The sequence below is a fragment of the Anas platyrhynchos genome, chromosome 8 (assembly GCF_047663525.1).
Source record: "Anas platyrhynchos isolate ZD024472 breed Pekin duck chromosome 8, IASCAAS_PekinDuck_T2T, whole genome shotgun sequence".
Classification (NCBI taxonomy): Eukaryota; Metazoa; Chordata; class Aves; order Anseriformes; family Anatidae; genus Anas; species Anas platyrhynchos.
Genome location: NC_092594.1, coordinates 22,962,134 through 22,981,606, shown reverse-complemented (window position 1 = coordinate 22,981,606; position 19,473 = coordinate 22,962,134). Strand labels below are relative to the sequence as shown.

At 44.9% G+C, this 19,473-nt stretch overlaps 1 protein-coding gene across 2 annotated transcripts in view; it reads right to left on the bottom strand.

Moving 5' to 3' along the window:
- The window catches only part of COLGALT2 (collagen beta(1-O)galactosyltransferase 2), a 148,582-nt gene that overhangs the window by 78,971 nt on the left and 50,138 nt on the right, over window positions 1–19,473 (bottom strand). For both annotated transcript variants that reach the window (XM_072041575.1, XM_072041576.1), the window contains 2 exons: window positions 4,930–5,206; window positions 2,420–2,542 (listed from right to left, as the gene is read on the bottom strand). The gene's annotated coding sequence lies outside the window, so the exon portion shown is untranslated. The remainder of the gene's footprint in view (window positions 1–2,419; window positions 2,543–4,929; window positions 5,207–19,473) is intronic.

Here is a 19,473-nt window from a genome sequence, read left to right as displayed (position 1 = left end):
CTAGTCTCTGATTGATAGCTGTTTGGGTACATAACGGAATAAACACATCCTTACTCATATTGTAAATATTTATTAAAGGTAAATATCTATTTATTAAAGGTAAATTTCTGCCTTCTGGCAGAAATACTGTTACTCATTTAAGGGCTTTGTAATTTACAGAGTTCCTATACCTTAACACTGTTGAAAATACTTGTGCTACCTCCTGGATTATATTTTTGAACACTTAACCTTCTCTCTCCTGCTTTTTGGAGAAGAGATTTTTCTCCAGAAATACCTTATTTGAAATTTTTATCTGTAGAGGGAAAACTGACTAGTGCAGTACCAGAGGCTACTAGAATAAAGTGTAGACTAGTAAAGAGAAGGCCCCAGGACTGCCTCAAGAACCTGTGAGCAGAGAGGCTGGTCCTTCCTGTGGAGGTAAGTTGTGACTAGATCAACCACGCCTGAAAGTGTTGACCCATGTAGCTGAATGCACAGAAGGTGAAGGTCATGATCCCAAAGCACAGGCAGGCTCTTATGCCCCATATAATGTAGGACAGCTGTCCAAGAGCTGCAAGTGCCTTGTGTGCATCCCAGGGCAATGAAGCTGGCTAAATGATGCCCTGCCCTCTCCTTGGGATTCCTGACTGAAATAGCCTCAGTACACTTTCAGTGCTTTACTTCAAGGTAGCGCTTAAAATCTCTGAAGAGGAGCATGACAATAGGGCACGTTTTTTGCCATCACTAAAGCATGTCATCACCTACGTTATGAGTGGATGCTAGCTGTTATCTGCATAATGTAGCAAGCAGGTTTCAAAACTTTTTTTTTTTTTTTTTTAACATAGCTTCTGGTAGTTAAATGGGCTGCTTGAGATGATACAGCTAGGAGTAAGCTAAGGGGAAAAAATAGCTTTCAGTTTCTTCTGCAGGAATTTTCCAAGTCTTCCACATAACAGTCTTCTTCAGCTTAAACTTAGCGTTTCTTGGCAATCAAATGCCATCCCAGAAGCAGCTTCTTGAATACAGAAATGTCCATATGACGTTTATGTGGCCAAGGACCACATGTTCAAAATTTGAAGCACAGAAGCTCTTTTTTTTTTTTTTTTTTCCTCCCCATGGGTTATAAGAATGGGAGAGAATCCAAAAAAGTCAGGCTGGATGTGAAAGGTCATTAAAGCATTGGTATCCTTACAACAAGAGTGGATGTTTTTACAATTGTGGAGCTTGAATCTATTTAGGCCAGATATGCTGGGAGGCAGAACGGTTGAGCAGGGAGAGCTCAGGACAGGAAGGCCCTCACACCACGTGTGGCAGTTTGGTGTAGATTCTGCAAGTGTCTTGCAGCCACCCAGTCTGGGCCAGGGACATAACTCTTCTGACTTGCTTCGCCTTCAGCCTTCTTGGGGTGTTCCCCTGTTTGCAGCACATGTTGAGCCCTTCCAGCTTTGCCAGCAAAAGTAGAGGAGGGGAGAAGGGTATGCTGGCATCCAGAACCCTGCATAGTGCCCTTGGATGGAGAGGAAAAACATTTTTCTCCGCTTTGCCACCAGCACTGACATCCAGGGTGACGATGCAGTGCTGACTTGGGGAATTTGCTTTTTTGATCTTTTATTGGTAATAATTCTTGCTGTTGTAAGTTATGTTATAATGATTAGCTCCTAACATTTGGGCTATGGTGCACTGAGGTAAGAGCTTTGGCAGCGAATACCAGCTCAGAAGGGTTTGCATCCCGCAGTTTTTGTTTTCAGCTATTAATCTGATCCTGCATAACTGAGTTTGAATGGGATACAACGGTGCAGATGTGTACCTGACCTGGTAACTGGACAAACCATACATGAGGCTGTGTATGTTCTAATGCAGTCAGAAGCAAAATGGTGGTTGATTTTTTGTTTTGTTTTGTTTTGTTTTCCAGAGAGCAAGGGGAGACCATACCTCTGTGGGCTTTGGCCTTTGAGAAATGCAAAGAAAAAAATCTCTTTTTCTCAGTTTTTCTCCCCTCACGGAGGATAAATGTAATTTTATTTTGGTCCAATGCCACACTGCCTTAAAAGGGTACCTGTGTATGCTCTGTTTGATGTTACCATCTATATTTCATGTACTCTACTGCTTATTCCATAAAGCAAATCTTAACACTTTGCTAGGCTATATACCATCAGGTAAATCATCCTTGTTATAAGTTGTTATACTTCAACCCCAGCGTGAGTGTATGCAGGAAAAGAGTAGTTTTTTTTGTGAAGAAGGCTGTAACTACACATTGAAGAATTTTAAACAACACATGCTTAACTCCAAAAGCAACGTGCTTTCATTTCTAGAAAATATTGACATTTTGTAGCTTACTGTGTGACTGATGCTAGCTTTCCTCCCTTCATTTTATAATTTCTAGTCACAGAAAAAAGAGCATAATTTAAGCCTTCTTTTTTATATACTGAAAACTGCTTACCCAGTCTTCAGGAGCTATGTTGGAGAAACTGTCTGAAGACGTTGATTTCTGCCACGCGTCCCACAGAAGAATGATGATACAGGCCTTTTTCCAGCCTCCTTAGATTGCAGTGGTTCTTTATTTCTGAGGGAAAAAAAAAAAAGCGATAGTATAATTGCATTGTTTGTCCCATAGATATTGCAATGTGAACATGGAGATTTTTACTAAATTCAGAGCTATCTGTACTGTTCCTTTACTGAAGTCTGCTATTATTTCTCTGTGTCAACTCAGAAACACACAAAGCAGAGCTTCTGTTGTCCCAGGCACTGAATGAAGATAGGAAGAGACTTCCCTTGGTAGTGTATCAGTTCAGAGCAGTAGCACATTAAAATCCCCAAATCCAAAGGATCTTGGTGCTGTGCCTAAAGTATTCAAGTGTTACTCTGTGACCTGTGACATCCGGCCTCAAAACTTTTGCAAATTCAATCTCTCCTTTCAGTCCACAAGATTTTACAGGGTACATCTTGCCATCCTTTCATTTTTTTTTCATGTTTTATTTGCTAAGCACAGCTTGATTTGTTTTACTGATCCCCCTTGACCAACAGAAGGTATGTTTTAAAATCATACAGCGAGAGTATCACATTCTGGTAGATTATTGTTTCAAGTATTTTTTCTCTTCAAGGGAGATATTTGCATTGAAACTTCCTCACCAAGTAAAGAAAGATAGAAAAGCACAGAGATTTTTTTGCATGCATTTGATGGTGAGACTTGATGTCCAGTTATATAAGTAAGTGTCTGCTTTTGTTTATGCAAGCTTCGTTTCCTTGAGGCATTATTGGCATCATCACCCCAGCTGTCCCATACCCAGCCTAACCACATGCAATGCACACATAGCATTTTGTGCAAAAAAACACCGGTCAGGAAGCCTCATCAGATGCAGAAGGAGGGCCTGTGGCTGCAAGAAGCGGCCGGGAACACACCGTGCAGCAGAGGGCTGCTGGAAGTCAGTAGCTATCACAACTCTCCATGTCTGCGTGCTGAATAAGCAGAGGCAGGTGCGTGTGTTTGGGTGGTGGGCTCCTCCCTATGTGCCCGTGGCTGCGTGTGGTGTGTGCAGCCTCAGCATAGAGCAGCCAGGTGAGCAAAGGACGGCTCGCAATCCAACCCTGCTCGAAGCGCCCTTACACAGCAGCGGCACAGTGCCTGGCAGTGCTGCTCAGCACACGGTGAGCAGGTAAAGGCGTGTTGCTTCCAAACCAGTTGTCTCAGTAGTTTTCAGGAATCTAAACTCCACCAGCTATCCTGTAAGTCCTGGTTGATATAAATGGGCTTACTATTAACCCCCTCTGGTCCCCAGGGATGTTCCCGTCCTCCATTACAGTCCAATAGTTTTAAACCTCCTTAAGTCATTATCCAAAGCAAATAAACTGGGATGAATTCAAGCCCTACTAACTGAAATTTCTCAGACTGAGTAGCCTTTCACCTCTTGCTTCTCTCATTCCTATTCTACTTCCATTTTAATTATCCCATCAATAAATCCTACTTTGCAGGCCTGAAGCAATTACACCAAACTCTTCAGTCCTTCCCATCCCTTCTGTTAAGAGTTGTCTACTTTCTTTACCTCCCTCCTGTTTTGCTTTCTAAACAGCTTTCTTACCACCGTTCATATCACCATCACAGCTCAGCACTCCCTGATTTCACAGGACACTGAGCACTTTGGTGCACCCCTGGTTTGTACCCTGCCTCAGCAGACCCAGCTACAGCAGGTACCAGCCTGCGAGGCACTGCCGAAGATCTCCAACCACTCCATCTGACAGCAAATTGCCACACCAACAGGTAATCCTCATCCAGAACTTTAATTATGAGCAATTAGGTTTGCCTAACTCCTCAATAATAGCTGCAACTGCACCTCATTTTTCAGATTATCCAAGGGAGGTGATCTCTTTTTCATTTTCCTTCCACATTTCTCAGAAGCTCCCACTTCCATTGAGCCTGGGGAGACCTGGACTTGGCCACTACCATTAGCAAACATGACTGACAGCCCATCTGCTTGTGTGATCTAATGAACACGCCAACTCCTTGTTATCTACGTGCTGTCTGTTGTCTCCTCTGCACCTAACTGACATCATTTATTGCCCTGATGCTTTATTATCTCATTAATCAGCCTTTGCATCCACACCCATCTACCAGCTTCTCCCCACATTTCTTGTCTGGCCACCAAGCTTTCTTTGCCAAACCTGAGTGTCTCTTTGAGATTTTTTTGCAGCTTTTCCCCTTTTCTGGCACATGTTTTATAAGTAACACTTCTGCCTTTTGTTACCCTCAAATTTATTTTTTCATGCCATTTGCCTATTCAGACACTCCCCTTTCTTTCCAACCTTCCTGCTTCCATTGTCGTCTGCTGGGGTGCCTGTACTTTTTCTAGAAAGCCATCTCCACCACTTCCTTGTCCTAATCCAGGTACCAACCAGGCATCTTGATTCCACCACACCAAACCCAAAACCTCAGCACAATTGGAAGCCAGCTCTCACCAGCAGCGTGCCGATGTCCAGCCTGCAGAAGAGGCTCTCTCTCTTGCAGAGTGTTGCCTCCACGGTCCAGGGTGGCTGTGACCCCCATCTGCTCTCCAGAACACCCAAACAGATGCCCTGTTTGGAGGCTTTCAGGCCAGCTGCCAGGTGAATCTATGGGGTGGAGTGGGTTGAAGCCAGCCAGCTGTGTTTGCACCAGAGGGCGCTTACAGACTACTGAGCTGGAGCCCTCCTCTTCTGGGTGCTATGCAAAAGGCCTTGCGCTGCTGCTGGGTTCCTGCAAACAAAAGGAAGAAACAAAACCACCCTGTAAGCACACATCCTTGGCAGGGAATGGGTTCTCGTCCCTTCCCCACCGCAGTGCCTGTTCGCAAGGTGAAATTCTGCACCCTGAGCTATGCAGTCCACAATACCTCAGTTACTGTCATGGCTTTAGAGGCATTCCTGTAATATTTTTGTGTTCACAGACAGATGCATTGAAAATTGTGGAAAACAAATGCTTCCCGAGGTACCTGCCTGTGCCACCCATCAGCACAGGAAGCACGCGCCCAACCTGCTCATGGCCTGTGCCCCGCCCGGCCCTCCCCATGCCGGCTGATATCACCTTCTCGTGGTACCACCAGGCAGCTGGCGGGTGCGGCTTTCTATCACGTCTTTTACATAATGGAGCGAAAGAGAACATGATTTTGGTACTCTCTGGAGGCTCAGCTAAGCCTCCCTAGTTATTAATTGCATTACACAACTTAGTTATGTTGAATGGTACAGGGTTCAGGACACTGACTTTTGCCCAGTCCTCTCTTAGAAAAATACAAGAACAAATCCCTGTGGTGTTCAGACCCTTCCCTAGTGTCTGGATCCTCTGCAGCTGATCCCCCCACCCTGGTGCCTCAGCAAGGGAGGCAGGGTGTGAAGCAAGGGCAGCTTTATCAAGCTTTACAGCAAAACACCACAAAAGGGTCTTTAAGCCAGGCAGCACACTTTGTCTCCACTGTTTGCCTATGTTAGATACTGTAATATCCTTTAAGTAAAGTCAGCATGGTGAGCTTCTCAAAACCTGCCCCAGTCCTCACTCTTTCCCATCTCATCCCCCCTTCCAGCAAATATAAGCTACTTCTGTCCTTCTCTCTGGTTGTGGAGAGATTCAGGACCAAATTTTCAGAATGTAAGCACTACATTGATCATCATGATTAAAAGTTTCTCTCCACAAGTGAATATCCTCAAGAATGACACAACATAAAGCGTTATCAGCTGTGACAGCAAGGTGATGCTAGCATGAGAGTACTCCCACCTGCCCAACTCCTGTGCAGAGCTATCGGAACACTTCTACGTTTGTACATGCATTTTTGAAAGCACAGAATAGATATCCAGAGGGAAAATCCAGCTTGAATCCTGCCACAAACGATTATATTTAATGTAAAAGACTATAATGCAACATAAATAATATACTGCCTTATAAAAAAAAGTGGCTGAGAATAGAAACATGCTGTTCTTAGAAATATGGTACGTTTCGCAGAAAAACCACAGAGCAAAAGAAAAAGTCGTCATTCTCCCAATAAAATTTAATTTACTGAAAAACAAAACAACAACAACAAAATTGAAAATAGAAAGAAAGTAATAAATCAAAGATTAGGAACTCCAGCACTGAAAACATGTTGCTTATTTTCCTTAGAGCCAGCCTGCTCCTAGTTATAAACATCAGTGTCCTAAAAAGGGATGGGCTCAGCTGATACTCTGACTAGCCTATTGCAAAAGTAAAATTACAAAACAGAGAGCAATCATAATTACTATCTCAGTTTGGAGCTGAGATAGAAAGGTAGAAGAGAAACTGTTTAGGAAATAAATCATGAGTTGCACGCATGTATCACGGTAGAAGGAAGTTACTCACGGATTTGTCCAAGGGTTGACCTTGGATCTGCTATTGTTCACTTCTTATTGATGGTCTTAGACTAAACCCAAGGACAATGCCAATTAAGTGACAAGGCAGCAAAAGATACAAAAGAGGAAGGAGAGCATCATGCGAGGAGGAGAAAATGACACTGAGAGACAGAAGAAAATCCCTCTGTCCAGCTGGCAGCACTGCACATCCAGGTACAAACCTATGCTGTATATTTTGGTTTACCGACAGGCTGATGAAAACCGGGATCTGAATGTGTTAGCCAGTCTCAGTGAAATGGCACCAAAGAGCACGGCTACAAAAAGAGAAATGCATTTTCTAGTAGCTCTCAGGCAAATTATTTCCAGCAGCGACATATAACCCAGTAGCTCCCAGCACCAAGGCCACTGAACAAGACACCTGCCCTATCTCTGGGAAGCTGCAGGCACTGTTGGGCATCCAGGCCCCATCAGCCAAGCTGGGTGCTTGTGGATCCCTCCTGGAAGAGACGTGTGAAGGAGCTGCGATGGGGATCAGCGAGCGCAAAATGGGTCCTTAGACAGGAGGCTGAATGTGCTCAAAGACTTCTTTCCCATCTGATCAGAACCAGTTCTCATGGAAACACACAGAACTCTTCTCCACCAGGAATACTTGATTCTGTGCTAAGTTCCATGCTTATGTTATTTTCTCCACCAAGCCTTTAACATTTCATCTGACCAGGTCTTCTGCTGCTGTGAGGACCCTTGCGGATGGAAAAAATCAAACTTGCAAATCACTTGCAGGTCGTGGCATCTTCCAACACATTTACTGTCCAGAGAGACAGACCCATCCTTGCACAGGAGCCCAGGAAGGAGCCCACCTGAAGCTGCAGCAAGGGCATCGCGTCAGCCAACATTCAGCTGGCTACTTCTGCTTCTGGAGAAGGAGAAGGTGCCTGGAGGATTACACACACACAGAGCTTTGTCATGGTGGCAGAGGCCGGAGAAAACAGCTCCTGCATGCACACCATTTCACACAGTGTGGGTGTTATATTGGGATTACGGGTTTGTTTTCACAGGAAAGGAAATGGCTGGTGTACATGAACAAGCAGGCGAGAGGTTTCTCCTCTTGGCTCCCACATCTCGGTTGGGCTGTATGGGCCTGGTGAGGGGGGCTTGCTAGGGAAGAGGCTCCAGAGGGTGTCTGCACTGCAAGACCACCGGGAGAAACACAGGCTAGGATCAGAGCTGGCTGCAAACATTTTAGATTTTTTTTTGTTTTAAACCAGCTGTTAAAATGTGTTGTCAAAGCAATGTATTTGGTTAAAATACAGAGCTTACACTGAGCAAAGGGAATTTACACAGCAGCACAACCCCCCCCCTCCCCCCAAAACCTCTGGGTGGTAATCTCCCCGTCAAATAATTCCCATCTAGCTTGTTCCCCAGCATCATCTTTAATTGCTAGAGCCTCACAAAGAGGCCTGTGTAAGGGAAGGAAAATAATAATTAGCCTAGCTTTTCTCTCATCTTTGCTGTCAGTCTGCAGGGACTGGCCTTTTAAACATTTATTTGCTTAAATAATGTTGCTCTGATGGATTGTTAGAAGGAAGAACCCAGAGGGAAGAAGGGTGTTTGCATTGCACAGTGCAGGAGCAGGGGGAGAATCATGCTTCTCTTGCTGCCTTCAGGGAGCTGAATTTTGTTGGCATGTGTCAGAGAAAGGCTTCTCTCCTGTTCCACGAAATCATGGGTTTTAGGAATATGAGAGGAGACAGAAAAAAAATGGTGTTACAATTGGGCACACTGGGAAAAGGGCTGGGGAGAAGACCTGGAACAGAGGTTCATTGCACTTTTCTCCCCCTTTCCCTTTGAGGAGGGGGAGTGTGAGAGTGGTTGTGGTGGAGCTCGGCCACCCACCTAAGTAAAAGCACCACACCAATCTTGTCAGCATGGTGTGGTGATTTGGACTGTTAACTATCAGCATTGAAAGCTGCAAGCAAAAACCAGCTTACTGCTTGTAGATGGCTAGCTTCTCCCCCAGTTAGCAGCATCAATAACAATAAAATTAAAATTTAAACAGGAGCAATATTATCTGAAGGTCAGCTCACAAATTGAAAATTATGTAAGAGCAAGTGAGGCTAGTGCTTTGGTAACAGGAAGAACTGGTTATCAGACTGCTTCTGCAGAGGCAACCTTAAAGAAAATTTGGGGGATGACATGCCACAAAGGTATTTATTGTTGTATATTATTACTGCTATATCCCAAAGGAGGTAATGTAACTAAAGTATCACAAAAGCTTTTATGGGGCATGCAAAAAAATAAAGAGAATGTTAAAAAAAGAAAAAAAAAAAAAAAAAAAAAGAGGGGTTCTGATTTCTTGTCTCTTTTTAACAACTAAGAAGAATTACTTACTTTTCTTCAACAAGAAAAAGGAAGGTCCACTGCAAACCTGAAAGGCAGCTGATCCAAAAGGAAGTTTTGAGGAAAGCAACCAGGAAAAGTCTTTTTCTCAGCTGCACTTGGAGAAACTGCAGGCAGCTGGGATTAGGCCTGGGATTGAAACCCATTCCCCCATCCCAAAACCCATCCTGAATGCAGAGGTGGGATCCACTTAGTTCTAGAGACCTCAAATGAGACTCAGCGATTTGGGGTTACACTTTGAACAAAACAAAAACAAAACAAAACAAACAAACAAAAACCTTTCATTTTGTTTTTCAACAGCCAAGCCTCAAGGTGCCTGCAGCAGCGGGGACAGTGCGTGGGGCTGAGCCCTGCTCATGCTGATGAAAATCCACGTGAAGACTGGAGCTGGATCCCGCATGTAGGTAAGCAAATAACTGAGATCACAACACAGGAAGAAACAGAAGGCAAAACTGCAAATTTTGGAGAACAACAGAGAATTAGAAAATGAACGTTGACACCAACATGCATAATAAAACATGACAGTTCAACATAGATCTATCTGGGAAGGAGGCTGTCAGAGAGGATAGAACCTGAACTAAAATCAAGACTTTTGGTAAATGGAAAGACTGAGGCATCCTGATGAGAGCCTTTAGAAGTTACCTATAAATAAACAAATAAATAAACCCCTAAAGATCTGAAGATTTCAGCGCCATCTGGAGATGCTGGGAAAAGAGAAACAGCTTGCTGCTGTAGGAGGTATTAAAGAACGGGGTTTACATATATATGTGGAGATGCATATCAGAGTTCTACACAGTGGCAGCAGAGATGAAGCCAAGGCTCAGAAGTCGAATCCAATGGGAGATGTCTGAAGCTACCGTTCATTTGGATCAGCTTGCTGCAACACACACCTGCGGCAAAACCAGGCTTTGCCTTCTGCCTCCCCTCCATCAGTGCTGGGCAGGTCTTATGGAAGGAAAGGGGAAAACAAGTGGCATTTATCTCACTGCAACACTATAGGGTGATTTGGGGTGCATGGGGGATTTTCCAGTGTAGAAGCAATAACAGACCTGAGCAAAACTGCATGCAGACCCCAGAGCAGCCACCATCTGAGCCAGGTACAGACAATCCAAGACAAAACCAGCAGAGCTGAAAAGGTCTTGAGAAGCCCACCAAGATTTGATCATACTGACAGAACAACAACCTTATGAAAAAACAGATGTTTATGCCAGGTTGGTGCTGAGATAGGCAATGCTCTGCCAGAGCCCAACGCCCCTGCCCACACACAGCAAGTGCCAAGCCCAGGCAGGAGACCATGACCTGTCGCTAACTTAACATTGCTTAATGCACACGGTATGTCTTGGAGATGAAAAAAATAATAACAGGGGGCTTTACCAGTGTGCTGCACTTATTTCAAAGTGGCCATAATGATGCTGGAGTCTTCAGGAGAAGAACCACATTACATCCCAAAGCAGTGGGAGTGCATATGAGCCATGAACAGTTCCCCTGCCTATGTATCTTGGTTCAGCTCCCTAAAATGAGGATTACTTCAAGGTACAGAGAGTTTCAGCTTAGCTATTGCTTCCATGGCAGGTTGAACAAGTGAGGTACAGTTTAATTGCTAGGCACGAGCAATTAAATTAAATTAAATTAATTAAAAAGTTAAGCTCTCATTATCTGAAACTGAACACTGGAAATTAATAGACACTTACAGACTTAATCTCTGTTCCTCAGATCTCTAGCTGCAGAAGGGAGCAGTATCACCCCTGTCTAATTTCCTCGGCTAATTATATAGGATTACAATGCTTGCAGCTCACTAATGCTTGTGCATTGTTTTGATATTCTGGTGAAACACCCCAAAGGCAAAAGTTCTGTATTCAGCGCTGCTGCGTCCCGACACTGTTTGATGGATAATCCATAAAGTGACATGCTGATGGGAAGGATATGAAGGAAGATTGAGTGACTCTCCATTCACCAAGTGGAAACCTGTAATGAAAGACTGTTTTAACACTTATCTGCAAGATCAAACTTAGGATGTGCACACGGCCTCAGCTCTGGGATTTCCTAGTGCTGGGCTTTGCAATCCTTAAACTTCCAACCACAGACTCAAATTCTCTCTTGTGGCGTGAGCACCTTGCGTGGACCTTGTGGAGTAGAGGGCAGAGCTCTTACAGCTGTCACAGCTGACTTACAGCTTGTGCCACAGGAAGCCAGAGAAACCATGGGCACCTGCAGGCAGGGGCTGGTGCCAGCACCGCAGTCTGTCTGAGGCTGGGGGCATCCCTGGGTCCCTCAGGCCCAAGCCCTGCCCCAGCAGGGCCACCCAGAGCTGGTGCGAAGCCCCACGTTCAGGGGGCTTTTGAAGATCTCCAAAGACAAGAGCCCACAGCCTCTGTGTGCCAGTGTCCAGGCACCTCCGGCTTGGGAATAGCCCAGAGTAAGTACAAGAATAATTCACGCAGGTATCTGAGGTTTTCTCTTGTTGGACCAAGAATTTTAGGATGTTTTTTTACATACCTTAAACATTATCCACTTACAGCAATTTCCCTCGGGAAGAAGACAGCTGGTGACCATGGCCCTGGGACCATCAACATGAGATCAAGAGCAACCTGGACAATTTCACCTGGGGATGCATGGAAGCCTCCCCTCCAGGCACATCCCTACCATGTATTAAAGGCACTTTTGCCTTTGGCGTGGCAATTTCTTCTCAGATACTAACTACAACAACAGAATTTTCCCGTGTTTTCTTCAGTGTGAAGAGCTGTTTCATGACCGTGTTAACCTAATGCAGCCCTGAAATACAAAGCATGGTGGCACACTTGGCTAGAATTTCAGGTTGCAAAAAGGATCTAAATCTCCTGTTTTTTTCCACATCTTTCATGCAAAGCCCTTCAAAGATTTTGCTGTGAGAAGTATTGAGGAAAAGGCGCACCCTGCAAGGCTCCTGCAGCAAGTGAAGCTGAGAGTGGAAAAGCAGAGAAGTGACATCTGAAACGCCAGCATGCTTCTGGGGTTCAACATGGTCCTTCTCAACAGATTATCAGAGGAATAACAGGATATCAGAGCATATCAGAGATATCAGAGCATATCAGTATGGAGACACATTTTAGTGTGTTGTTTTTGTTTTTTTTTTTCTCCTCCATGAAGAAGGAAAATACCAGGTGGGGCAGAATTTGCTTGCTGCCTCCATTATTTTGAAGCCAACCTCCAGGCCCATGGCAGCACAATTCATACCAGACAGTGCAGTGACTCACCTGACACATACAAGTGGTGCAGTGCCATCAGGCTCGGGCATGAGAACCAGAGAAACCTGAATCTAAAAATGCAGCCTAGCACTGTCCCCAGGCCCTCGCACATGCCTGCCGTGTTGCCAGCATCCTGCCCAAGCCAAACCGAAGGCTCGAAGTGGAAGAGCTGCGTTCAGACACACAGTCTGTTTTTAAAAGCTGATTCACTTTTTGTAGCTTGCAGTGTAAGTTTGTTGATATATAAAGCACATGGATGTCTCTGAAGATGATACATTTAACCCAGTGTCGTTTGGAAGCTTTATTTAATTCTTAGTGTTTTTACTTGCTCATAAGTACCAGCAGCTTACTCAGGAGGTCATCCTCCTCCTGCTGCACTTCTGCTGCCAGCAGGACTCCAACTTCCACCTGGTCACTGATGGCTTGTTGCACTTTCCCTCTTGCCATCTGGCTTACCTGCAGCCTGGCCTAAAAATTGGAGATGAGGAGGAGCAAGCAAATTCTGCCCTGCACAGACTTTTCTTCTTCTTTTTTTTTTTTTTTTTCAATAAACTCTATATTCTGTCACAATATCTTTTTCAATCTCTGAGATCAGCCCTCTGTGAGGTACAACCTCTTTAAGTATTCCTGAATTCCATCACTTCTTTGCTTCAATGGCTTTCTCCTCCCTAAATTATCCCTCAGGTCTAGGACCATTGCTGTCACCCCCTGCTCCTTGCAGGGCCCAGGGCAGACACAGGCTGATCACAGGGTGAACACCCTGGGTGTGCAGTGCTTTCCAGCATCCCCATGACCCTAGCAGACTGCCAGGTCCTGCGCCTGCTACAGCCACATTGGGGACCACTTCTCAGGGCATCATCAGGCTGTGCTGGCCTGGAGGAACCCCTTCCATAGCCTTATTTCCCCCGCCCCACTTTTTTTTTTTTTTTTTTTTTTTGTGCACAGGGGTCCATCAGCACATTGGAGAACCAGCACAGCGGGCTGATGGCAGCAGACCATTATCATACGAGTGCAGAGCAGACATGAGTGTAGATACTTCAGCCTATGCTTGAGATAGAAAATTGAGGCAATACAGACTCGATTCATTTTTTCAGATTTCCTGCCCCTACCATGAAGGCTGCTGAGCCACTTCTCCCACACTCAACAGAAAGAAACCCTGCTTTATTTGAGCTTGGTGAGCAAAACATGGAGAAGCCAGAAAACACCTCAAAATATAATACTGGAGTACCTTCTCCTCCCAAATAAATGTCTTTCACCCCCTCTTACTTCTTTTCTTCAAAAAACATTTCTTCTGATGTTATTCCAGGACTGATACCAGGCTCCTTTGATGCACTGAAATTCCCCAAAGAACAACACTCAACTTTTGCAGGCAACCCTTATCTACATGTATATATTCCTCCTCTCTGCCTTCAAGGAATAGTTTCCTATGATCTTCCAATATTTATTTAGGTCATTTTTGTCTTCATCCAATTTTATCTTTGGAGAAGAAAGCTTGCGTATGTTTCTTCAGACGTCACTCTCCCTCCTGCTCAGTCACAGTAAATACACAGCTATGAAGTCTTCCCTCCGTGTAAACAGATCTGGAGCAAGCACCCTAGTTATCTCCAACATTTACCTTTGGGGTAGCAGCTCCCCTTGAAGTCTGTATTAGTTTTAGCATTTACTACAATTAGCAGCATTAGGCCAACACTGAGACAACTTCCAAAGCCTCCACCCAAGCTTCTGGTATTGGCATTTCTTCTCCTAAAGCCTCTGAAGACAAATTCTGCACAAGAGCCATAAGCACAACGATTCACAGTATCCACTGGAATTTGAACGACGCTTTTTACAGATCTGATTTCTCCTCAGCTGAATTAAGCCCTCTGGATATGAAACCATTTGGGCGCAAGAGCTCCCTGCTTCCCCTCCAGCATCCCCTCGCTTAGACTGCACCAGCCACTACAAGACTGCAACGGAGGAAAACAAGGTCATGTTTTGCCTAATTACCAGACAGTGAAAGCTATTCTGAGGCTGCCAAGTCAGTGCTATAGAGCGCAATGAATTTTGTATGGTTTCTGCAATTTGTCACGGCACAGGTATCGCTCCCTCACACATACAGCTGGCTTGTTCTTCAGAGGAACAGCCTGCAGCAGCACCCGGCTCCAGGGAAGGCTTGCTTGCTGCCTTCCCAGCTCTGAAAGCCACAGGACCTGCAGGAGAGTGAGCTCAGGCAGACTTTCCCCACATGGGATGAAGAGGACAAATAAATGTCTTTAGGATTCAGCTCACAGGCATGGGAGATGGGATGCTAAATTCCTGCCCAGTATTTGCTGCTCTTTTGTAGGCACTAATCTGCTGACATAGCAACTGGATCCACTTGGGTGGATCCTTGAATACGCACAAATTTCCATGGCAGGAGTCTGCGTGGGCAAAAAAGCCCCTTCATGCCAAAGGAGCCAGGTGCCAAATTTTTTTTGCTGTAATCTCCTATAAGCTCAGTGAAACCAGTTATCTGAAAAGGCAGGAGGAAGCTGGCTCTAGTTCCTTCCATAATTAAAGGGCTGGTGCTCTGGGCACGTACCCTTGTAGTAGGAATATTATTCTCCCACTTCTCAGCTCCCAAGGAACTGTGACTTGGGTATGGTAGCTTAGAGATGTATAGATCCAAGAACTACTCATCCCTTGCTTGCCATCTGAGAGATCAAGTAGGAAGATGCACAAAACAGCAAGAGAAGTTGCTCAGCTAAATACATCCAGCTCTGCAGGAAAAGAAAACTGTGACCATTTACAAGAGATGAGTAAGTCTCTGGCTGTCCCCAGGGACGCCTACAGGCTCTGCTCATAATCCAGTTTGTGTCAGAATAGGTCCTGAGCATGGCATTGCATCTCTAAAATGTAATTAACAAAACAAAACAAAAACAACGAAGATGATAAACTAGAAGGTAACAAGGTCGCATCTGAAACTTTTCTGTCTTCCTGCACAATTGCTCCCACAGCTCAGGAGACGCATTTCTCATTGCTAATACCAGCACCAGGCTCTCACAAGCCCTTTTCCCCACCAGCACCATTCCCTACAAGCAGGCTGGCTTTCAGGGTTGGACCAGTCCACCCCCATACAGGCAGCTCACCCTCTGTCAAAATTAGGCCAGAGCAGGTGGTCCCAGGTGCATGAAAGTACCTATGTAGTGGGACTATGCAACAGCCCCAGCGACATTACACATCTTGAAGTTCACAGCCATGCTAGTGGGAGCAGACCTGCTTTTCCATTGGTATGAGCCCATGAACAAGTACTTACTCATCATGTGTTTTTAAAACAGTTTTAAATTTTAGGAATAAATAGACCTATATTCATGTATATATCTCTGTGTGGGTGTGCATAGAAACACACAGGTAGAGATGAGAGAGAGGGGTTATTTATATCAAAAGCAGACTTTTAATACGCAAAAGAAAAGTACATCTGAATATCTCATGTTTCATTAAGGCTGCTCAGTGGCTTGCCGACAGATTTTGCTGTGTAAGCTGTTTTTTTCTTTTTCAGCTGGAGAAAAGCATTTGTCTAACCAAGTCCCTGGACCTACAAACCCTTTGGAGCTGCTGCAAGTTCAGAATAGAGGACTGAGTAGCTGAGAAGGATGAGCAGCCACTGACATGTGCCAAAATTCACAGTGCCCTTAGAGAGCCATGTTGTCTAGGCATTTTTTGGCTCCGTCTCACTGGAGCAGGTCCCCACACCCGCCATAGATTCAGAGTGAGGACTTGACCAAGCCAGCATTGCCTGTGGAAAATGGGGCAAATGCTCAGGCCCATTCTCATCTCTCTGAGTTCAGCAAGAAGTTCCCTGTAAGATGGGTTTATACAGCTCTGAAAGGAGAGATTGTCTTGAGCTGCTCCAGAGTTCCTGGCCACTGCAAACATGAGTGCTCATGCTTCTGCCTACGGTGCTGATGAACAGCCCGCATAAACTCACTCAAGCAGGCAAGCTACTTTTTCATTACTCATGAAACCCTCAAACTCTTGACAGGATTGAAAGTCTGTCTCTGCATCCAAATTGGGTCATAATTTTACTCCTGTTTAGCTTACGTTTGGACACAGCTGCTTAAGGATGTAGCTATAGGATCAATGTTCAGAAAGCAGCCAGTTAACCAACAATTCATTTATAATGTCAGTTCTGTCTAGAAAAAATCCTATTATTGTCAGTGCTGGAACAAGTCTGATTGATCAAGTGTGTGGAAATGCATCTTCTGTGATGTTTGATCTGAGCTGAGGCACTATGGATAGCAGCACCAAGAAGCACTATCACACCAAGTGACTGACATCTCCTGGATGATTTTCTCTTCACAGCATGGTATCAGCATATCTGTGCCAGTGGTGGGGGACGAAGTGAGTCCTTGAGTCAAGAGTCAAATTCAGCTTTTTAATACACACAGCGTTTCCATCCCCGCGGCTGCCAGCACACAGGGATATGCTGGCATCACATATACAGGACTGGGAATCAGAATTGGACATGGCAGCCTGCAGCAAATTACTTGTGTCATAGCTCACATACCTGCAAATAGACTTCAGGTCGCAGCAGAAACACAAGACTTGGCGACGGTCGGTGGAGAGATCACATTAACAAATGCAAACGTGTCTGAGACCTCATGCTTCCACTCTCTATTCATAGACCTGCAGGTGCTGGCCTTTCACTGACCTACACCGAATTACTCAGGGCAAGGTTTGAAACCTCATCTGCTTGGGCCACTTTGTGGAGAATGGAGAGCATGTCGCTGGTGTTAGCGCAGATGTAGGTGGTTGCAAATGAGCTGAATCAGTCCAGTTATCAGCAGGGAATGGCCAGCAAACAGAGACATCAACTTAACTGACAGTCAATCTTGCTTTACACAACCTTGTCTTCTTGAATGGTGGCTCACTTTTGGACTCAAAAAAACTAGTTAGTTTGGGGTCTTCACCTGCATTTACCGTTGTGTTTATTAACTTGAATTAGTTCATTGCTGATTGGCAATGAACTAATTCAAGCTCCAACACAACTCATCTAGGTGATACACCAGCCTGGAGTGGGAAAGTATCTGTTTTATGAACTACCAGCAGATCTAGGTCGTACTGTCCTTTCCCTCACTCACTGCCATTTCTTGGTCCTGTTGATGCAATTCTTTGGGAGAGCATGCTCTCTGGCAGCATGGGGCTTCCTTGTTTAGGTCTGGATCACTTCAAAAACACCAACTGCACAGAGGGATCAGGACAAGGATCCTGGTTCTTTGTCTGCAACTCCTATAAATCCTGGGGAAGACTGGTTGGCAAAGCAAGGCTGGGCTAGGAAAGGCCATGTCTCACTGAGAGCAAAGGGCTCCGTGTCAGGTGTGCCACCACCCACTTTGCCCGCCAAGACACTACAGACCAAGCATGAACTTCCAAGCTGTGTTTTGCAGGTACTTGCACGAATGTTTGCATGGTTACACTTTCGATTGACACACACCTATTAGGGGTGCTCAAACATGGTCTTACCTATCTGAGCAGAGGAATGATAGTCCCAGCTGAAAAGCACTTACAAACACAAAAGACCAGAAGAATATGACAGTTCTGGCCAGCAAAAGAGGCTACTGAGCACTGACAACGTTGCAGGCAGCACTGTGAAAGGGGCAATGGCTAGAAAGACCTCTATGTATTGCAACATCCCCTCAAAGCCCCACAAAGGTGAGAAGGAAATATATGTTCAGCATGGAGATAAGGTCATGGCAAAACAGGCCAGGGTGGCCCACCAGGCTTGCACAACTGCATGAGGTGGGAATCCCTCCATATTAATAGTGAATATGCAGTTTCCAATACCTCTCGATACTCTCCTAATTAAACATGGCTGCCTCTGTGGTGGCTTGCAAGGTTTCACCTCATGTATCCTTTTCCCTGTAAAAGGTTTCCTGTAAAACCAGCAGGTCTGGGAGGTACCACCGGCACATACAGCAGGGCAGTTCAGATCCTGTTATAAATCTGCAGTGCTGCCTGTTTACCAAGACTAAGTATTCATATGTCAAAATCAACACTCTGTGCATAGGTATTATATATATATACACACACACTTAAGGTTAATCTGAGACAAATATAAGAAAAATCTTATACTATAACAGGTCAGCTCATATTGACTTCAGAGGGAGCATGAATGTAATAGGCACTTAGCAGGGAACTCAAAATCATCCCAACAGTATTTCAAGCCTATAAAGCATCTTCAGTAGCCTTTACAACCTTTGCTGGTTAATGCAATGTGGTGTATTATGAATTATTTGTCTTCATGTTTGGTAATAAAGGAGCCCTAAAGCACTTTGAGCTGCTTATCTCCAGCTGTATAGCTTGTGAACTGCAAGGTGGTGAGAAGAAGCCCAGGAGAGACGACAATCTCAGCATAAGAGCTCAAACTGGCAAGTAACTTTCTCAACTCTGGGATGCCGTTACTGGATTGCAGCCATCAGCATGGGAATGGCTCCAAAAGGGGATACTTAGCTGATAAAATATGTTTGGTTTCATCGTTGTCTAACTTGGACATGCTAATCCAGTTTGTCATCCCTCAGACTTAGACGTGACCATGTAATAAGGTCTGACAGAAAAACAGGCTAGCAGACCTCTGCTGTCAAGCAGATGGCTTCCAAGTCCCCTTAGGTCTCCATTAATTCATTATTATGCACTTTTGCAATCAGTCCTTTGATCCAAAGAGTGGATGACATGAGCTTACACCACATGAACAGGTTTGGTTCAGTCTAGTGCAACCATCCTCTGTCAGCTCAAAAATCACACACTGCATACTTGCATACCTTCATGGAGAAATCTAAAAGGGTGGCCATGTGTAGGCAGCAGACACACAGCAGTGTGCATTACAGCACAGACTCCCTGGAGGCAGTGGAACAAACGGCAGTTTTACTCCAAGAAAATAGATAGAAGCCCTGGCAGCTTTTCAGGTCAGATATACTCCCTTTTCTTGTACTGAATTACAGAGAAGTCCCCAGATGAAACAACATCAATGACAAAAGTTTTGTCTACCTGCATTCCAGTTAATTCTACCCACAAACAACATGAGTTTGGCCTG